The following is an 18,235-nucleotide window of genomic DNA, read 5'->3' as shown; positions in this document are numbered from 1 at the left end:
TGTGGAGCAGAGACTGAAGGAAAGACCATCCAGAAACTGCCCCTCCTAGGGATCCATCCCATCTGCAGACACCAAACCCAGACACTATTGCTGATTCCAAGAAGTACTTGCTGACAGGAGCCTGGTATAGCTGTCCTCTGAGAGGCTCTGCCAGAGCCTGACCAATACAGATGTGGATGCTCAAAGCCAGCCATTGGACTGAGCATGGGGAACCCAATGGAGGAGTTATGAAGACTGAAGATGTCTGTGGGACCATGAGAGGCAGTCTGTGTTCTGGTCAAGCAAGGTTTATTACGGAGACCCCGTAGAAAATTCTACAAGGAATAGAACAGTGAGCTATGCCCCCAGACACAAACGCCTGACATCACGAACCCTAAACTCCATTATTCTGTGGCCATCAGTCATGTAGGCTGTCCAGACTCCACCCCCATAGTTACCTGGAAATCGCCAGGTATGCTTCTCTCCACAGTTACCCTGCAACAGCAAGGTAGCCTAGCCCACTATAAAAGGGGCTGCTTGGCCCCTCCTCTCTCTCTTGCTTTCTCTCTAGCCCTCTTGTTCCTCTCTCCCCCTCCCTTCTCCCCTCTCTCCAAGTGCCATGGTTGCCCTCTGTCTCTTTACTCTTCTCTCTCTTTCTGCTTTTCTACAATAAAGCTCTAAAACCATGGACCATCTCTGCCATGCTGGAGCAATGGAGCAGGCTTCCCTCCAAGGAGCCTCCCTCCCACCAGGAAGTCTTCCTGTGCTCCAGCCTCAGCCTGCAGCCAGCAAGCCTAAGCAGCCCACCAAGCTAGCAGCCTGAGTTAGCTGGGCTCTATTGTCCCCGCAGTAACCTGCTAGAGCTCTCCCTCTACCTTCCCTTCAGCCCCTGGGGCCAGAGTCCTCCCAAGGGTTTGTTCTCAGCTCTTCCATGACATATGGTGGTCTGGGATGTCCAAGAGTGAGAACCTGTCATCCCTGGCCCCATGTGGCCCAGGGACCCCAAAACCAGCTCTTCTGCCTTACCCAGAGGTCTGTGGAGCCCAAGAGTCTGTGCCAAGACTGCACCTTCCCCACCTTCTGGAGCGGGATTCTGTGGCCTATGAGGCCTGTTGCCCATCCTGCAGCAGTTTTGTGGGGCCCGTAACAATCTCCCTGAGCTCTGGTGGGATGCGGGTCTCTCCCACCCGTTTATTTCCCCAAGCCCAGTGCCCTACAGATGTCTTTGTTTTTAATAGTTGAGTAATATTCCATTGTGTATATATACTACGTTTTCTTCATCCATTCTTCAGTTAAGGGAAATCTAGGTTGTTTCTAGTTTCTTGCCATTTTGAGTAACGCTGCTCTGAACATAGATGAGCAACTGTCCTTGGGGTATAGTGGAGCATCTTATAGGTATATTTTCAGGTGTAGTATAGTTATATCTTGAGGTAGAACTCTTCCCAGTTTTCTATGAAACCACTAAATTGATTTCCAAAGTACTTGAACAAGATTACAGTCCTACCAGCAATGGAAGACTGTTCCCCTTGCTCTACTTCCCTGCCAGCGTATGCTGTCACTTGAGTTTTGATCTTAGTCATTCTGATAGGTATAAAATAAATCTCAGAGTCATTTTGATTTGCATTTCTCTCATGACTAAGAAGATTCAACATTTCTTTAAGTGTTACTCAGACATTTGGAATTCCTCTGTTGAGAATTCTCTGTTTAGCTCTGTAGCCCATTTTAATTGGGTAATTTAGTTTGTTGGTGTGTTAATTTCTTGAGTTTTTAAATATTTCTTTCAATACTAGTCCTCTGTCAGATGTAGAGTTGGTAAAGATCTTTTTCCATTCTGTAGGCTGCAGTTTTGTCCTATTTATGGTGTCCTTTGCATGACAGGGGCTTTTTAATTTCATGGGGTCTCAATTATTAACTGTCATTCTTAGTACCTCTCCTGTGCCAATGTGTTCAAAGCAATTCCCCACTTTCTTTTCTATTAGATTTAGTGGATCTGCTTTTTTGCCTCAGTCTTTGATCCACTTGGATTTGAGCTTTGTGCAGAGTGATAAATATGGATCTATTTGCATTCTTCTACATGCAGACTTCCAGTTATACCAGCACCATTTGTGGAGATGCTTTTTTTCCCATTGTATGATTTTAGTGTCTTTGTCAAAAAAAAAAAAAAAACAACAACCAAACAAACAAAAAACAAACAAAAAAAAAACCCCACACGTTTCCACACATGTGTGTATTTAATACTGGGTCTTTGATTCACTTCCATTGATCAACTTGTCTGCTTTACACCAGTACCATGCAGTTTTTATTGCTATTGCTCTGTAGTTCAACTTGAAATCAGGAATAGTGATACCTCCAGAAGTTCTTTTATTATACAGGAATATTTTAGCTGTCCTGGGAGTTTAATTTTTTCCATATGCAATTGATAATTGCTCTTTTAACATCTATAAAGAATTGTTTTAGAACTTTGATGAGAATTACATTGAATCTGTAGATTGCCATGGGTAAGATAATGATGTTTTTCTAAGTTAATCCTACTGATCCATGAACATGAGATATCTTTTCATCTTTCGATATCTTATTCAATTTCTTTCTACAGAGATTTGAAATTCTTGTCATACAGATATTTTAATTTCTTGGTTAGAGGTACATCAAGATATTTTAAATTATTTGTGACTGTTTTAAAGGGTGTTGTTTTTCTAATTTCTCTCTAGCCCATTTATCATTTGCATAAAGGGGGGCTATTGATTTTTTTATTTAATTTTGTATTCATCCACTTTGCTGAAGGAGTTCTCTGGAATACGTTTTGGGGTCATTTATGTATGTCATTTGAGAAGAGAGATACATTGACTTTTTCATTTCCAGTCTTTATCTCCTTGATCTCCTTCAGTTGTCTTATTGCTATAGCTAGAACTTCAAGTAATACATTAAAGAGAGAGGAAGAGTGGACAGTCTGTATTGTCTCAGATTTAAATGGAATAACTTAATTTTTTCCATTTAATTTGATATTGGCTATTGGCCTGCTGTATATTATCTTTACTGTGTTTATGTAGGTCTTTGTATCCTTGATCTCTCTCCAAAACTTTTAACATGATTGGATGTTAGATTTTGTCAAAGGCTTTTTCAGCACCTAATGTGGGATTTTTTCCTTCAGATTGTTTATAAGTTGGATTTTATTGATGGATTTTTTTTCTTATTTTTTTTAACAGACAGGAGGCAGATAACTAAATACAAGAGGTGTAAACATTGATATATCTTTTTTCAGTCTTTTTTTTATAATGCTTTTATTGTAGTAAAATACAAATAGCAAAATTTTCTACTGTCACTGATTCTTTTTTTTTTTAATTTTTGATATTTTTTATTACGTATTTTCCTCAATTACACTTCCAATGCTATCCCAAAAGTCCCCCATACCTCCACTCCTTCCCTACCCACCCATTCCCATTCTTTTGGCCCTGGCATTCCCCTGTATTGGGGCATATAAAGTTTGCAAGTCCAATGGGCCTCTCTTTCCAGTGATGGTCGACTAGGCCATCTTTCGATACATATGCAGCTAGAGACAAGAGCTCCGGGGTACTGGTTAGTTCATCATGTTGTTCCATCTATAGGGTTGCAGATACCCTTTAACTCCTTGGGTACTTTCTCTAGCTTCTCCATTGGGAGCCCTGTGATCCATCCAATAGCTGACTGTGAGCATCCACTTCTGTGTTTGCTAGGCCCTGGCATAGTCTCACAAGAGACAGCTATATCTGGGTCCTTTCAGCAAAATCTTGCTAGTGTATGCAATGGTGTCAGCGTTTGGAAGCTGATTATGGGATGGATCCCTGGATACGGCAGTCTCTAGATGGTCCATCCTTTCATCACAGCTCGAAACTTTGTCTCTATAACTCCTTCCATGGGTGTTTTGTTCCCAATTCTAAGAAGGGGCATAGTGTCCACACTTTGGTCTTCATTCTTCTTGAGTTTCATGCGTTTAGCAAATTGTATCTTGTATCTTGGGTATCCTAAGTTTTGGGCTAATATCCACTTATCAGTGAATACATATTGTGTGAGTTCCTTTGTGATTGTGTTACCTCACTCAAGATGATGCCCTCCAGGTCCATCCATTTGGCTAGAAATTTCATAAATTCATTCTTTTTAATAGCTGAGTAGTACTCCATTGTGTAATATACCATAATTTCTGTATCCATTCCTCTGTTGAGGGGCATCTGGGTTCTTTCCAGCTTCTGGCTATTATAAATAAGGCTGCTATGAACATAGTGGAGCATGTGTCCTTTTTACCGGTTGGGACATCTTCTGGATATATGCCCAGGAGAGGTATTGCTGGATCCTCCGGTAGTACTATGTCCAATTTTCTGAGGAACCGCCAGACTGATTTCCAGAGTGGTTGTACAAGCTTGCAATCCCACCAACAATGGAGAAGTGTTCCTCTTTCTCCACATCCTTGCCAGCATCTGGTGTCACCTGAATTTTTGATCTTAGCCATTCTGACTGGTGTGAGGTGGAATCTCAGGGTTGTTTTGATTAGCATTTACCTGATGATTAAGGATGTTGAACAATTTTTCAGGTGCTTCTCTGCCATTCGGTATTCCGCAGGTGAGAATTCTTTGTACAGTTCTGAGCCCCATTTTTTAACGGGGTTATTTGATTTTCTGGAGTCCACCTTCTTGAGTTCTTTATATATATTGGATATTAGTCCCTTATCTGATTTAGGATAGGTAAAGATCATTTCCCAATCTGTTGGTGGTTTTTTTGTCTTATTGATGGTGTCTTTTGCCTTGCAGAAGCTTTGCAGTTTCATGAGGTCCCACTTGTCAATTCTCGATCTTACAGCACAAGCCATGCTGTTCTATTCAAGAATTTTTCCCCTATGCCCATATCTTCAAGGCTTTTCCCCACTTTCTTCTCTATAAGTTTCAGTGTCTCTGGTTTTATGTGAAGTTACTTGATCCACTTAGACTTGACCTTAGTACAAGGAGATAGGAATGGATCGATTCGAATTCTTCTACATGATAACAACCAGTTGTGCCAGCAACATTTGTTGAAAATACTGTCTTTTTTCTACTGGATGGTTTTAGCTCCCTTGTCCAAGATCAAGTGACCGTAGGTGTGTGGGTTCATTTCTGGGTCTTCAACTCTATTCCATTGGTCTACTTGTCTGTCACTATACCAGTACCACGCAGTTTTTATCACAATTGCTCTGTAGTAAAGCTTTAGATCCGGCATGGTAATTCCACCAGAGGTTCTTTTATCCTTGAGAAGAGTTTTTGCTATCCTAGGTTTTTTGTTATTCCAGATGAATTTGCAGATTGCACTTTCTAATTCGTTGAAGAATTGAGTTGGAATTTTGATGGGGATTGCATTGAATCTGTAGGTTGCTTTTGGCAAGATAGCCATTTTTACAATGTTGATCCTGCCAATCCATGAGCATGGGAGATCTTTCCATCTTCTGAGATCTTCTATAATTTCTTTCTTCAGAGACTTGAAGTCTTTATTGTACAGATCTTTCACTTCCTTAGTTAGAGTCACGCCAAGATATTTTATATTATTTGTGACTATTGAGAAGGGTGTTGTTTCCCTGATTTCTTTCTCAGCCTGTTTATTCTTTGTGTAGAGACAGGCCATTGATTTGTTTGAGTTAATTTTATATCCAGCTACTTCACCGAAGCTGTTTATCAGGTTTAGGAGTTCTCTGGTGGAATTTTTAGGGTCACTTATATATACTAACATATCATCTGCAAAAAGTGATATTTTTTTTATAGTCAAATACATTTATTTTTTTTCCTTTTTTTTGATTTTTAATATTTTTATTACATATTTTCCTCAATTACATTTCCAATGCTATCCCAAAAGTCCCCCATAGCGCCCCCCACTTCCCTACCCACCCATTCCCATTCTTTTGGCCCTGGCATTCCCCTATATTGGGGCATATAAAGTTTGCAAGTCCAATGGGCCTCTCGTTCCATTGATGGCCGACTAGGCCATGTTTCCATACATATGCAGCTAGAAACAAGAGCTCCGGGGTTCTGGTTAGTACATCATGTTGTTCCAACAATAGGGTTGCAGATCACTTTAGCTCCTTGGGTAATTTCTCTACCTTCTCCATTGGGAGCCCTGTGATACATCCAATAGCTGACTGTGAACATCCACTCCTGTGTTTGCTAGGCCCGGCATCGTCTCACAAGAGACAGCTATATTTGGGTCCTTTCAGGAAAATCTTGCTAGTGTATGCAATGGTGTCAGCGTTTAGAAGCTGATTATGGGACGGATCCCTGGATACAGCAGTCTCTAAATGGTCCATCCTTTCATCACAGCTACGAACTTTGTCTCTATAACTCCTTCGCTGGGTGTTTTGTTCCCAATTCTAAGAAGGTGCACAGTGTCCACACTTTGGTCTTCATTCTTTTGAGTTTCATGCGTTTATCAAATTGTATCTTATATCTTGGGTATCCTAAGTTTTGGGCTAATATCCACTTATCAATGAATACATATTGTGTGAGTTCTTTTGTGATTGTGTTACTTCACTCAAGATGATGCCCTCCAGGTCCATCCATTTGGCTAGGAATTTCATAAATTCATTCTTTTTAATAGCTGAGTAGTACTCCATTGTGTAAATGTACCATAATTTCTGTATCCATTCCTCTGTTGAGGGACATCTGGGTTCTTTCCAGCTTCTGGCTATTATAAATAGGGCTGCTATGAACATAGTGGAGCATGTGTCCTTTTTACCGGTTGGGACATCTTCTGGATATATGCCCAGGAGAGGTATTGCTGGATCCTCCGGTAGTACTATGTCCAATTTTCTGAGGAACCGCCAGACTGATTTCCAGAGTGGTTGTACAAGCTTGCAATCCCACCAACAATGGAGGAGTGTTCCTCTTTCTCCACATCCTCGCCAGCATCTGCTGTCACCTGAATTTTTGATCTTAGCCATTCTGACTGGTGTGAGGTGGAATCTCAGGGTTGTTTTGATTTGCATTTCCCTGATGATTAAGGATGTTGAACATTTTTTCAGGTGTTTCTCGCCATTCGGTATTCCTCAGGTGAGAATTCTTTGTTCAGTTCTGTGCCCCATTTTTTAATGGGGTTATGTGACTTTCTGGAGTCCACCTTCTTGAGTTCTTTATATATATTGGATATTAGTCCCTTATCTGATTTAGGATACGTGAAGATCCTTTCCCAATCTGTTGGTGGTTTTTTTGTCTTATTGATGGTGTCTTTAGCCTTGCAGAAGCTTTGCAGTTTCATCAGGTCCCACTTGAAATTCTCGATCTTACAGCACAAGCCATTACTGTTCTATTCAGGAATTTTTCCCCTGTGCCCATATCTTCAAGGCTTTTCCCCACTTTCTCCTCTATAAGTTTCAGTGTCTCTGGTTTTATGTGAAGTTCCTTGATCCACTTAGATTTGACCTTAGTACAAGGAGATAGGAATGGATCGATTCGCATTCTTCTACATGTTAACAACCAGTTGTGCCAGCACCATTTGTTGAAAATGCTGTCTTTCTTCCACTGGATGTTTTTAGCTCCCTTGTCGAAGATCAAGTGACCATAGGTGTGTGGGTTCATTTCTGGGTCTTCAATTCTATTCCATTGGACTATTTGTCTGTCACTATACCAGTACCACGCAGTTTTTATCACAATTGCTCTGTAGTAGAGCTTTAGGTCCGGCATGGTGATTCCACCAGAGGTTCTTTTATCCTTGAGAAGAGTTTTTGCTATCCTAGGTTTTTTGTTATTCCAGATGAATTTGCAGATTGCACTTTCTAATTCGTTGAAGAATTGAGTTGGAATTTTGATGGGGATTGCATTGAATCTGTAGGTTGCTTTTGGCAAGATAGCCATTTTTACAATGTTGATCCTGCCAATCCATGAGCATGGGAGATCTTTCCATCTTCTGAGATCTTCTATAATTTAAAAAGTGATATTTTGACTTCATCTTTTCCAATTTGTATCCCTTTGATTTCCTTTTGTTGTCGAATTGCTCTGGCTAGGACTTCAAGTACAATGTTGAATAGGTATGGAGAAAGTGGACAGCCTTGTCTAGTCCCTGATTTTAGAGGGATTGCTTCAAGCTTCTCACCATTTACTTTGATGTTGGCTACTGGTTTGCTGTAGATTGCTTTTATCATGTTTAGGTATGGGCCTTGAATTCCTGATCTTTCCAAGACTTTTATCATGAATGGGTGTTGGATCTTGTCAAATGCTTTTTCCGCATCTAACGAGATGACCATGTGGTTTTTGTCTTTGAGTTTGTTTATATACTGGATTACGTTGATGGATTTCCGTATATTGAACCATCCCTGCATCCCTGGGATGAAACCTACTTGGTCAGGATGGATGATTGTTTTGATGTGTTCTTGGATTCGGTTAGCAAGAACTTTATTGAGGATTTTTGCATCAATATTCATAAGGGATATTGGTCTGAAGTTTTCTATCTTTGTTGGGTCTTTTTGTGGTTTAGGTATCAGAGTAATTGTGGCTTCATAGAATGAGTTGGGTAGAGTACCTTCTGTTTCTATTTTGTGGAATAGTTTGTGAAGAACTGGGATTAGATCTTCTTTGAAGGTCTGATAGAACTCTGCACTAAACCCATCTGGTCCTGGGCTTTTTTTAGTTGGGAGACTATTAATGACTGCTTCTAATTCTTTGGGGGATATAGGGCTGTTTAGATCATTAACCTGATCTTGATTCAACTTTGGTATCTGGTATCTATCTAGGAACTTCTCCATTTCATACAGGTTCTCCAGTTTTGTTGAGTATAGCCTTTGGTAGAAGGATCTGATGGTGTTTTGGATGTCTTCAGGATCTGTTGTTATGTCTCCTTTTTCATTTCTGATTTTGTTAATTAGGATGCTTTCCCATTGCCCTCTAGTGAGTCTGGCTAAGGGTTTATCTATCTTGTTGATTTTCTCAAAGAACCAGCTCCTTGATTGGTTGATTCTTTGAATAGTTCTTCTTGTTTCCACTTGGTTGATTTCGCCCCTGAGTTTGATTATTTCCTGCTGTCTACTCCTCTTGGGTGAATTTGCTTCCTTTTGTTCTAGTGCTTTTAGGTGTGTTGTCAAGTTGCTAATGTGTGCTCTCTCTAGTTTCTTTTTGGAGGCACTCAGAGCTATGAGTTTTCCTCTTAGAAATGCTTTCATTGCGTCCCATAAGTTTGTGTATGTTGTGGCTTCATTTTCATTGAACTCTAAAAGTCCTTAATTTCTTTCTTTATTCCTTCCTTGACCAAGGTATCATTGAGAAGAGTGTTGTTCAGTTTCCACGTGAATGTTTGCTTTCTATTATTTATTTTGTTATTGAAGATCAGCTTTAGTCCATGGTGATCTGATAGGATATGTGGGACAATTTCAATATTTTTGTATCTGTTGAGGCCTGTTTTGTGACCAATTATGTGGTCAATTTTGGAGAAGGTACCATGAGGTGCTGAGAAGAAGGTATATCCTTTTGTTTTAGGATAGAATGTTCTGTATATATATGCCAGATCCATTTGATTCATAACTTCTGTTAGTTTCACTGTGTCCCTGTTTAGTTTCTGGTTCCATGATCTGTCCATTGGTGAAAGTGGTGTGTTGAAGTCTCCCACTATTATTGTATGAGGTGCAATGTGTGCTTTGAGATTTACTAAAGTTTCTTTAATGAATGTGGCTGCCTTTGTATTTGGAGCATAGATATTCAGGATTGATAGTTCCTCTTGGAGGATTTTACCTTTGATGAGTATGAAGTGCCCCTCCCTGTCTTTTTTGATGACTTTGGGTTGGAAGTCAATCTTATCATATATTAGAATGGCTACTCCAGCTTGTTTCTTCATACCATTTGCTTGGAAAATTGTTTTCCAGCCTTTCATTCTGAGGTAGTGTCTATCTTTTTCTCTGAGATGAGTTTCCTGTAAGCAGCAAAATGTTGGGTCTTGTTTGTGTAGCCAGTTTTTTAGTCTATGTCTTTTTATCGGGGAGTTGAGTCCATTGATATTAAGAGATATTAAGGAAAAGTAATTGTTGTTTCCTGTTATTTTTGTTGTTACAGTTGGCATTCTGTTCTTGTGGTTGTCTTCTTTTAGGTTTGTTGAGGTATTACCTTCTTGTTCTTTCTAGGGCGTGGTTCCTGTCCTTGTATTGGTTTTTTCCTGTTATTATCCTTTGAAGGGCTGGATTCGTGGAGAGATAATGTGTAAATTTGGTTTTGTCGGGGAATACTTTGGTTTCTCCATCTATGTTAATTGAGAGTTTGGCTGGGTATAGTAGCCTGGGCTGGAATTTGTGTTCTTTTAGTGTCTGTATAACATCTGTCCAGGTTCTTCTGGCTTTCATAGTCTCTGGTAAAAAATCTGGTGTGATTCTGATGGGCTTGCCTTTATATGTTACTTGGCCTTTTTCTCTTACTGCTTTTAGTATTCTATCTTTATTTAGTGCATTTGTTGTTCTGATTATTATGTGTCGGGAGGTATTTCTTTTCTGGTCCAGTCTATTTGGAGTTCTGTAGGCTTCTTGTATGTTCATGGGCATCTCTTTCTTTAGATTTGGGAAGTTTTCTTCTATAATTTTGTTGAAGATGTTTGCTGGTCCTTTGAGTTGAAAATCTTCATTCTCATCCACTCCTATTATCCGTAGGTTTGGTCTTCTCATTGTGTCCTGTATTTCTTGGATGTTTTGAGTTAGGATCTTTTTGCATTTTACATTTTCCTTGATTGTTGTGCCGATGTTCTCTATGGAATCTTCTGCACCTGAGATTCTCTCTTCCATCTCTTGTATTCTGTTGCTGATGCTCGTATCTATGGTTCCAGATTTCTTTCCTAGGGTTTCTATCTCCAGTGTTGCCTCATTTTGGGTTTTCTTTATTGTGTCTACTTCCCTTTTTAGGTCTAGTATGGTTTTGTTCATTTCCATCATCTGTTTGGATGTGTTTTCGTGTTTTTCTTTAAGGACTTCTACCTGTTTGATTGTGTTATCCTGTTTTTCTTTAAGGACTTCTACCTGTTTGATTGTGTTATCCTGTTTTTCTTTAAGGACTTGTAACTCTTTAGCCATGTTCTCCTGTAATTCTTTAAGTGAGTTATTAAAGTCCTTCTTGATGTCCTCTACCATCATCATGAGATATGCTTTTAGATCCGTGTCTAGCTTTTCCGGTGTGTTGGGGTGCCCTGGACTGGGCGAAGTGGGAGTGCTGGTTTCTGATGATGATGAGTGGTCTTGGTTTCTGTTAGTAAGATTATTCCGTTTACCTTTCGAGATCTGGTAATCTCTGGGTTAGTTGTTATTGTTGTCACTGTTTAAAGATTGGAGCAGACTCTGTGTTCCACTCACCAGAAGTCTCAAAATCCTGTGGCGGGGGTTGTGGGTAGCTGGCGGGTGTCAGTCGACCCTGCGCTCTAGCTACCCCAGTGCTGGCTTGGCCGGAGGAGGCCTGTGGCCCTACTCAGGCCGGTTTTCTGCTTCCCTAACTAATGCAGTCTCAGGTCCCGAGCACAATTGGATTGGAGCAGATGCTGTGTTCCACTCACCAGAAGCCTTAAGATCCTGTGGCAGGTGTTGTGGGTAGCTGGTGAGTGTCAGCCGACCCTGCGCCCTAGCTACCCAGGTGCTTTTCTGACCTGAAGAGGCTTGTGGCTTTACTCTGTAGGTGATGTAATCTTAATTAAGCAGCTAAAAAGCCAGCATGCAAATAGCATGAGCAAAATAGAACTTCTAGAGAATTTCAAGGGAGGAACCATGAGTCATGGCAGCTAACAAATGCTCTTGAACACTACAGTTTGTAAAACATTTCACACTTTGTATTTCATTTGATCTCCACTAGTGTTTCTGTGCATCATCGGACTGTCCACTTTCCCAATAAAGAAAATCCAAAAAAAGTTAATGATTTTTCTCAAAATAACAGCCTGAATATATCAGAAAGTTTGATTCCTGAACCCAGCCTTTAAAGTATAGATATGATTGCATTTATACTGCTGGTAGTTTATCAACTCTGCAATACATGTCGGAATCACCTGGAATTCAGTTAAGTGCAGATACCAAAGCTAACTGGCAAGAGTACCTTAACTGTTTTGCTGCAGGTGGGTTGTGCATCTGCTTTGAGAAACATCAAATTGTTATAATGGCTAATCCTATTGTATTTATTAATAAATACCTAGGAGATTATTAAACACACTTCTAAGTGCCTATCAGATTATTTCCAGGGAGTATTAGCTTATAAAGGCTGTGGCCATTAATGGATACAAAAATCGAATGGATTATTGAGAAGTAATTGAAATTTCTACCTGGCTGAAAGAAGTAAGTCAGCTAACAGTCTGTTCTTCAAGGCTTGTCATTATTTTTGCCCCTTCCTGTATTCTGTTCACTCTGTTTTCTGTCAGCCATGATAGCTTCTCTAATCTGCTTTCTGACTACCATAAAGTGGGAAAAATCTTCTACTGTATGCTCCCACTACCATAAAGAACTGCCCGAGCTCATGGGAACAAACAACCATGTGCAAAAGCCTCTGAAGCTGTGGATCAAAATAAATCATTTATAATTCTCTAAGTACAAATACTTGAGAAATAGCATGCCTACTAAAGGAAATATATCTTTAAAAATAATTTCTAGCAGTAATAGTTTAAACATAGTACAATAAAGTGCTAAGGTTAAGTGAAGAGCAACACATGAAGCAAGTGGAGATAACTAGGCAATAAGAGTTTTTAAAGAAGTTGAAAACATAAAAACAATGAGCAGCTGAAGGTATGCAGAATAGGAAGACTCCAGGGGAAACATGTTTAACAGAACTAACTATGTGCCTGTGTCCTTGTGCTTCCCTAGAATAAATTGACCAATTTGCCTGGAAGAAAGCTGTGACTCTTTCTGGTTATTGGTTTAGTTGTGTTGAGTATTTTGTTTGGTTTGGTTGGGCGTTTTGTTTTGAGAAATAGATATCTTTTTATAAAACTGTTGTCTCAAAATCCTAAAGAAGTCATAATGAACATAAACAAAACACAACATAACAATTCACAAAATAGAGCCACTTCTCACTCATTTGCCACTCTGGTGTTACTTAGGAAGTTGCTGTTTCACAAATTTGAAGAAAGTTCACCCTTATAGTTCTTTTCATACTACTAACTTTAAATATTGACTTGTATTACCTCTCACTTAAAAAGAAAAGCATTTTTTCACTAATAGACAGGGTGTATGTTACAGCAGTGGTCCTCAACTTGTGGACCATGAACCCTTTTGGGGTAACATATCACATATATGCACTGCATATCAGATATTTACATTATAATTCATAACAGTAACAAATTTACAGTTATGAAGTAGCAACAAAGTAATTTTATGACTGGGGGGTCACCAGAACATGAGGATCTGTTGTAAAGGGTCACAACATGGAAGGTGGAGAGTCACTGTGTTATAGCCAAGGCTTTTAAAATATAAAATGTGATGAAGCTATGTATTTTGTGATGAAGACTGCTACGGATACTTGGGTGAGATCTTCAGGGTGCTTATTTGCTTCTGAGGAAGTATAATGGACCAATGATCTGTTGGAACAAGGTCTTGATTAACTTTCTATTGAGGCCATAATTGATCGATAGAGCCCTGATGTGGCTACAAGGATGGAGCATGTGCAAAAAGTACCTGTGGGCTCTGTTGTCCTTAGACTATAACTAGCATCATGACATCTAAAGAAATTGCCAGAACAAACTTGGAAGTCCAGAAGCCAACAAAGTCATACCATTCACAGACTGTCAGAGAAACATTTTCCAAGGAAGTTGTTTAGCTAGTATAACTTGACATACTAATTATGGCTTAAAAATAATAAGTTTAAAAATATTGGCTATCCAAAAAAAGAAGATACAATGTATACAAGAAAAATGGGATGACAGGTAATTTGTCCATTTTTTTCATGTATTTCTGTTTTTGTTAACTATTAGATAAATATAATTGGATAAAAATTTCTGAACATGCACAAAAAGAGATCATGGAAATACATAAGTTAGAGAGAGTAGTGATGAATTCACGGCTTGAGTAAACTGAAGGATAGGGAGACTGTAGTTCACAAATGCTATAAGCAAGACAATATGATGCTGCTAAATATGGGCCTGGATGTTTAAAAATTCCCATCTACTAATTTTCCATATTCACTGCAGGTTTTACTAAATGGGTGGGAAAGAAGTGTGCCCTTCCCAGACTTGAGCAGGGTTGTTCCAGCCTTGAGCAGGTAGAATAGAGCTTGAGTGTTTGCCATCTTGGACCTTAACAACCTAGGTGGGGTCATCCTTGGTTGCATGTGCAACTTCCTATAGGAACTTAGAAGAATAGACTACCTGCTGAGCTTCCTTTGTAAAATAATCCAGCTGAAACTAAGGATGGGCTGTGGGCTCTCCCTATATAAACATAGTGCTGAATATTAAATGGCAAGCCTTGATCAGAACCTTGTCTTGGCTTCATCCTTCTCTTGCCCCCTGTCCTTTTCATTTCCAGCTCCCTTTCAGATAAACCCAGTTCATTCATAGCCACTGGATGGCTACAGGTGGTGCCCAAACAAGGGTTCTTAAAACAGTGGGACCCACTGAGAAACTCTCTGAGTGTGGAGGAGCATCTACTGGGGCTTCTGCCCTGGTTTTACAAGGAAAAAAATTATGAGCTTCTTAGAACAGCAATAGATACAGATATAGAAATAATAGAAACCTCTATTTGCAAGAATCTCTAAACTCCTTGTCTGAGGTAGTCCTTCAAAACAGGAGAGGACTTGATCTTTTATTTATTCAGCCCTCCATGAAGAATGTTATTTTTACACCGATCATAGTAAAGCATTTTATGGCTAAAGTTTGAGAAGGACTAGCCAAAGGAAAAAGAGAAAAAGGACAGAGTCGGGAATGGTTTGAATCCTGATTCTCCACTTCCCCATGACTTACAACTTTAATTTCTACACTGCTTGAACCATTAGTTATAATCTTGTTGCTTTTAACTTTTGGACCTTGTATCATAAACAGATTGGTTGACTTCATACAGGATTGCTTTCATCAAGATCAGCTATTTACAATTGCAGCTATTCATTGCTATGAAAAAAAAGCATTGAGTGCATATTCATATATCCTTCTTTGCTTTGGTCTGAATGGGAAAGAGTGTGCTATAGAAGGCTGGTAGTCAGAGACAGGTAAGAGTGTTCTTGAGCTCCTAATCTACCTAAGATAGAGACATTCATCAATGCTATGCTTGTTCTTCCTAAGAGGTAAGAAGGAGCAATATAGACACCGACATAAAACAGGCATGGTCACCTGGCCACTCTTAACCCTAGACAGAATTATGGAAAACAAGTAAATCTTATGCCCTTGTCCAGCAACTGGTACTGCTAATCTTAAAAAAAAACAATAAGGGGGAAATTGTGCCCTTCCCAGCCTTGAGCAGGTTTTTTTTTCCAGCCTTAAACAGGTAGAATAGACCTTGAGTGTTTGCCATCTTGGACCTTAACAACCTAGTTGGAGTCATCCTTGGCTGCATGTGCAACTTCCTATGGGAACTTAGAAGAATAGACAGCACACTGAGCTAGCATTGTAAAATAATCCAGCTGAAACAAAGGATGGGCTGTGGGCTTTCCCTATATAAACATAGTGCTGAATATTAAATGGGAAGCCTTGATCAAAACCTTGTCTTGGCTTCATTCTTCTCTTATTTCCCCCACCCTGTCCTTTTCATTTACAGCCCCCCTTTCAGGTAAACCTAGTTCATCCATGGCTGCTGGAAGGCTACAAAGAAGAATGAGAAAAATGTGTTGGTGAGTTTTAAATATTTCAAGTTACTAGTCTCAGGTCAATGAATATGAGATGAAAATATAAAGGTATTGATAGGAAAATGATGGATGGTCTAGGAACTAGACATATAAATATCATAAAAATAAGATTGGACAGGCACTTAGTAAGGTTTCTCAATTAGATATTTTATAATACTGAAGTTAAATATTTAGAGCTAAAACTTTAAGTTGATCCATGTAGGAATGCAAGTCAAGAGTACACTAAAGGAATGGTGAATATAGAATTGACTAGATACATTAGTATAAAACTGAAAGAATGTTCTAGTTTCATTTCCATTGCTGTGATAAAAAATACCTGAGCAACTTAGAGGAGAAGGGTTTATTTTTAACTCACAGTTCCAAGCATCAGTCGATCACTGAGGAAGCTACACAGGCAGGGGCTTGAGACAACTAGTCATATCGTATTGGCAGTCAAGATGAAAGAGGAGTAATGCATGCATTCTCCTGCTAGTAGTCAGCTGCTCTCCTTAACATTCTAGGATCCCAAGCTTAGGGAATGGTTCCCCCCACATTGGGATGGATATTCCCATATCAATCAAGATAATTCCCCACAGACAAGCCTAGAGGTCAACCTGATCTAGACAATCCCTGTACTGAGATTCTCTCCCTAGGTGATTCTGGCTTGGGTTGAGTTGAAAATTAAAAACCATCATGGAGAGCACTTGTGCAATGGAATGACAGGCAGCGCTATAGAACTCTAGCATCTGGGTTAATTTTCAGTAATTAAAAAAAAATAATGTCCAAGAAGCAAATGACAAGTAAGGAGGGGATTAAAATAAGAAAGTCAGGTTGAACAAGATGTATAGCAAGATTAAAAGAGATTAAGGGAGACTAACAAAGTCTAATAACAGTGAAAGGAGGGAGTTCGATTACTAAGGAAAAATGGAACTTCTTGAGGACAGTGACAAAGCTGTTAACACAGCAGCAGGAAAACACCATTGAGAGAAAATTATCCTTCTGATCAAGAGAGTGAAATCTCAAGCTAGGGCAGAGACCTAACATTCCAGCTGGGCTAGTTAATCACTTGGCCAAGGAACCACCCTCAGAAAATCAGGAACACCCCTATAAAGATGAGTTTACCTTAAGCCATGGTAAGGAGAGAGGCAGAATAACCATCCCTTTAATAAGACACTGCACTTTTCTTTCCCATGATTTCTACCTCCTAGCCCTGTTTAGTGACACACCCAAACTGCTTCATAAATCTTCCCACTTCGATGAATTTCTTGGAAAAGCTTAACTTCTTTCCTTCCTCCATTATTTTGCTAAGCATGCTGTCTTTAACATTTTGGGCTCCTTTACTCGTTATCTAAAGCCCTTATCACTGCCATATGACTTCCTGTCACCACATGACTGCCTATCACCATGGAACTGACCTCCAACTTACTCAAATAGCATTGTTATTAAGGGGTTTTCCCCCTTCTCTCCATTCTCCTTCTCCAGATAGCTACTGAGTTTTATAGATCTCCATCTTTTTTTGTCTTCTAAACTCTAATAAAATTGTCTATTAACTTTAATTTATTCTGCTCTTAATTATTTTTATTAGTGAGAAGGGACCTGAATTTCCTTGGTATCATCTGGTGACCATGGAGAGACCATGCGAACGTTTCAAGTAACAGTGTGGCTTGAGGTAAGGAAGAGAATGAATAGAGTAGCATATCAGCAATTTTTCTTTTTAAAAGTTCTTGGTGTACAGCAAAAAGAAAAGAAATACAGGATGAACCACAGTTTGTGCCGTGACTGATGGCTGGTGAACCACTAAGCACTTGCAGTCAGAGTGTAAATTTAGATGGAGTGCTGTTCTGAAGGAAAGTCAACCCAGGATAAAGCTATTGTCAAGGCACCTGACATCCAGTTCCATCTTTATTCTATATTCAGGTTTATATCACAAGAATAGAAAGAAAAAAATATAAATCCCTCTAAAATCTCTTAGATGCCCTTAGAGCCTAGGTTCTGAATCAAAGCCACATTTTAACAGAGAGATGTACACAAGGAAGTTTAAGGGTCATAAGGGATCCAAAGGCAATGTAAACTTTTGCAAGCTCACTCATGTACCTTCTGGTCAAGAGAACAAAATCTCCGCCTAGGGTATTAGCTACCACCACTATCAAGGCACTCAACCTTACCATTCCTGAAGACTGTGCTACTAGACTTCTTGAGACGAGACTTTTCCTTTGGGCCCTCCCTCTAAAAACAGGATTTTCCCAATTTTATACTATTTCACAAATGTTATCTACATGGAATTATATAGTAGGTTTCCTTTGAAATAGTATTTTTTTAAATAAAATTTATCTTCTCCTGACATGTTTTGAAAACTGTAGAAATAAAATAGTGTGCACAGATGATATCTAAGACAACCACCTCAGTGACTAGCTGTGACAACAGTTTAAAGGGAAAGTATCTGGTATCTTCAGTTACAGATTTCTGTAAAGTTCAGCAGTGACTTTGCAATAATTCAACAGATTAAGACAAGCACAAGCAATCAAGAG

The 18,235-nt window shown here is 39.3% G+C and overlaps 1 long non-coding RNA gene across 1 annotated transcript in view; it reads left to right on the top strand.

Annotated features, from left to right (window-relative positions):
* Nucleotides 1–17,378, top strand: part of LOC147001906 (uncharacterized) — a 69,052-nt gene extending 51,674 nt beyond the window's left edge. Inside the window, exons 2-3 of the long non-coding RNA XR_015044743.1 lie at nt 15,641–15,713; nt 17,293–17,378. This is a non-coding gene — a long non-coding RNA (uncharacterized LOC147001906). The remainder of the gene's footprint in view (nt 1–15,640; nt 15,714–17,292) is intronic.
* The last annotated feature ends 857 nt before the right edge of the window (nt 17,379–18,235 follow it).

This window comes from Mus caroli, unplaced genomic scaffold (genome assembly GCF_978045245.1).
Source record: "Mus caroli unplaced genomic scaffold, Mus_caroli_1 scaffold_12, whole genome shotgun sequence".
Classification (NCBI taxonomy): Eukaryota; Metazoa; Chordata; class Mammalia; order Rodentia; family Muridae; genus Mus; species Mus caroli.
Note: the sequence above shows the minus strand (reverse complement) of the source record. Positions and strands in the feature narration are given on the sequence as shown.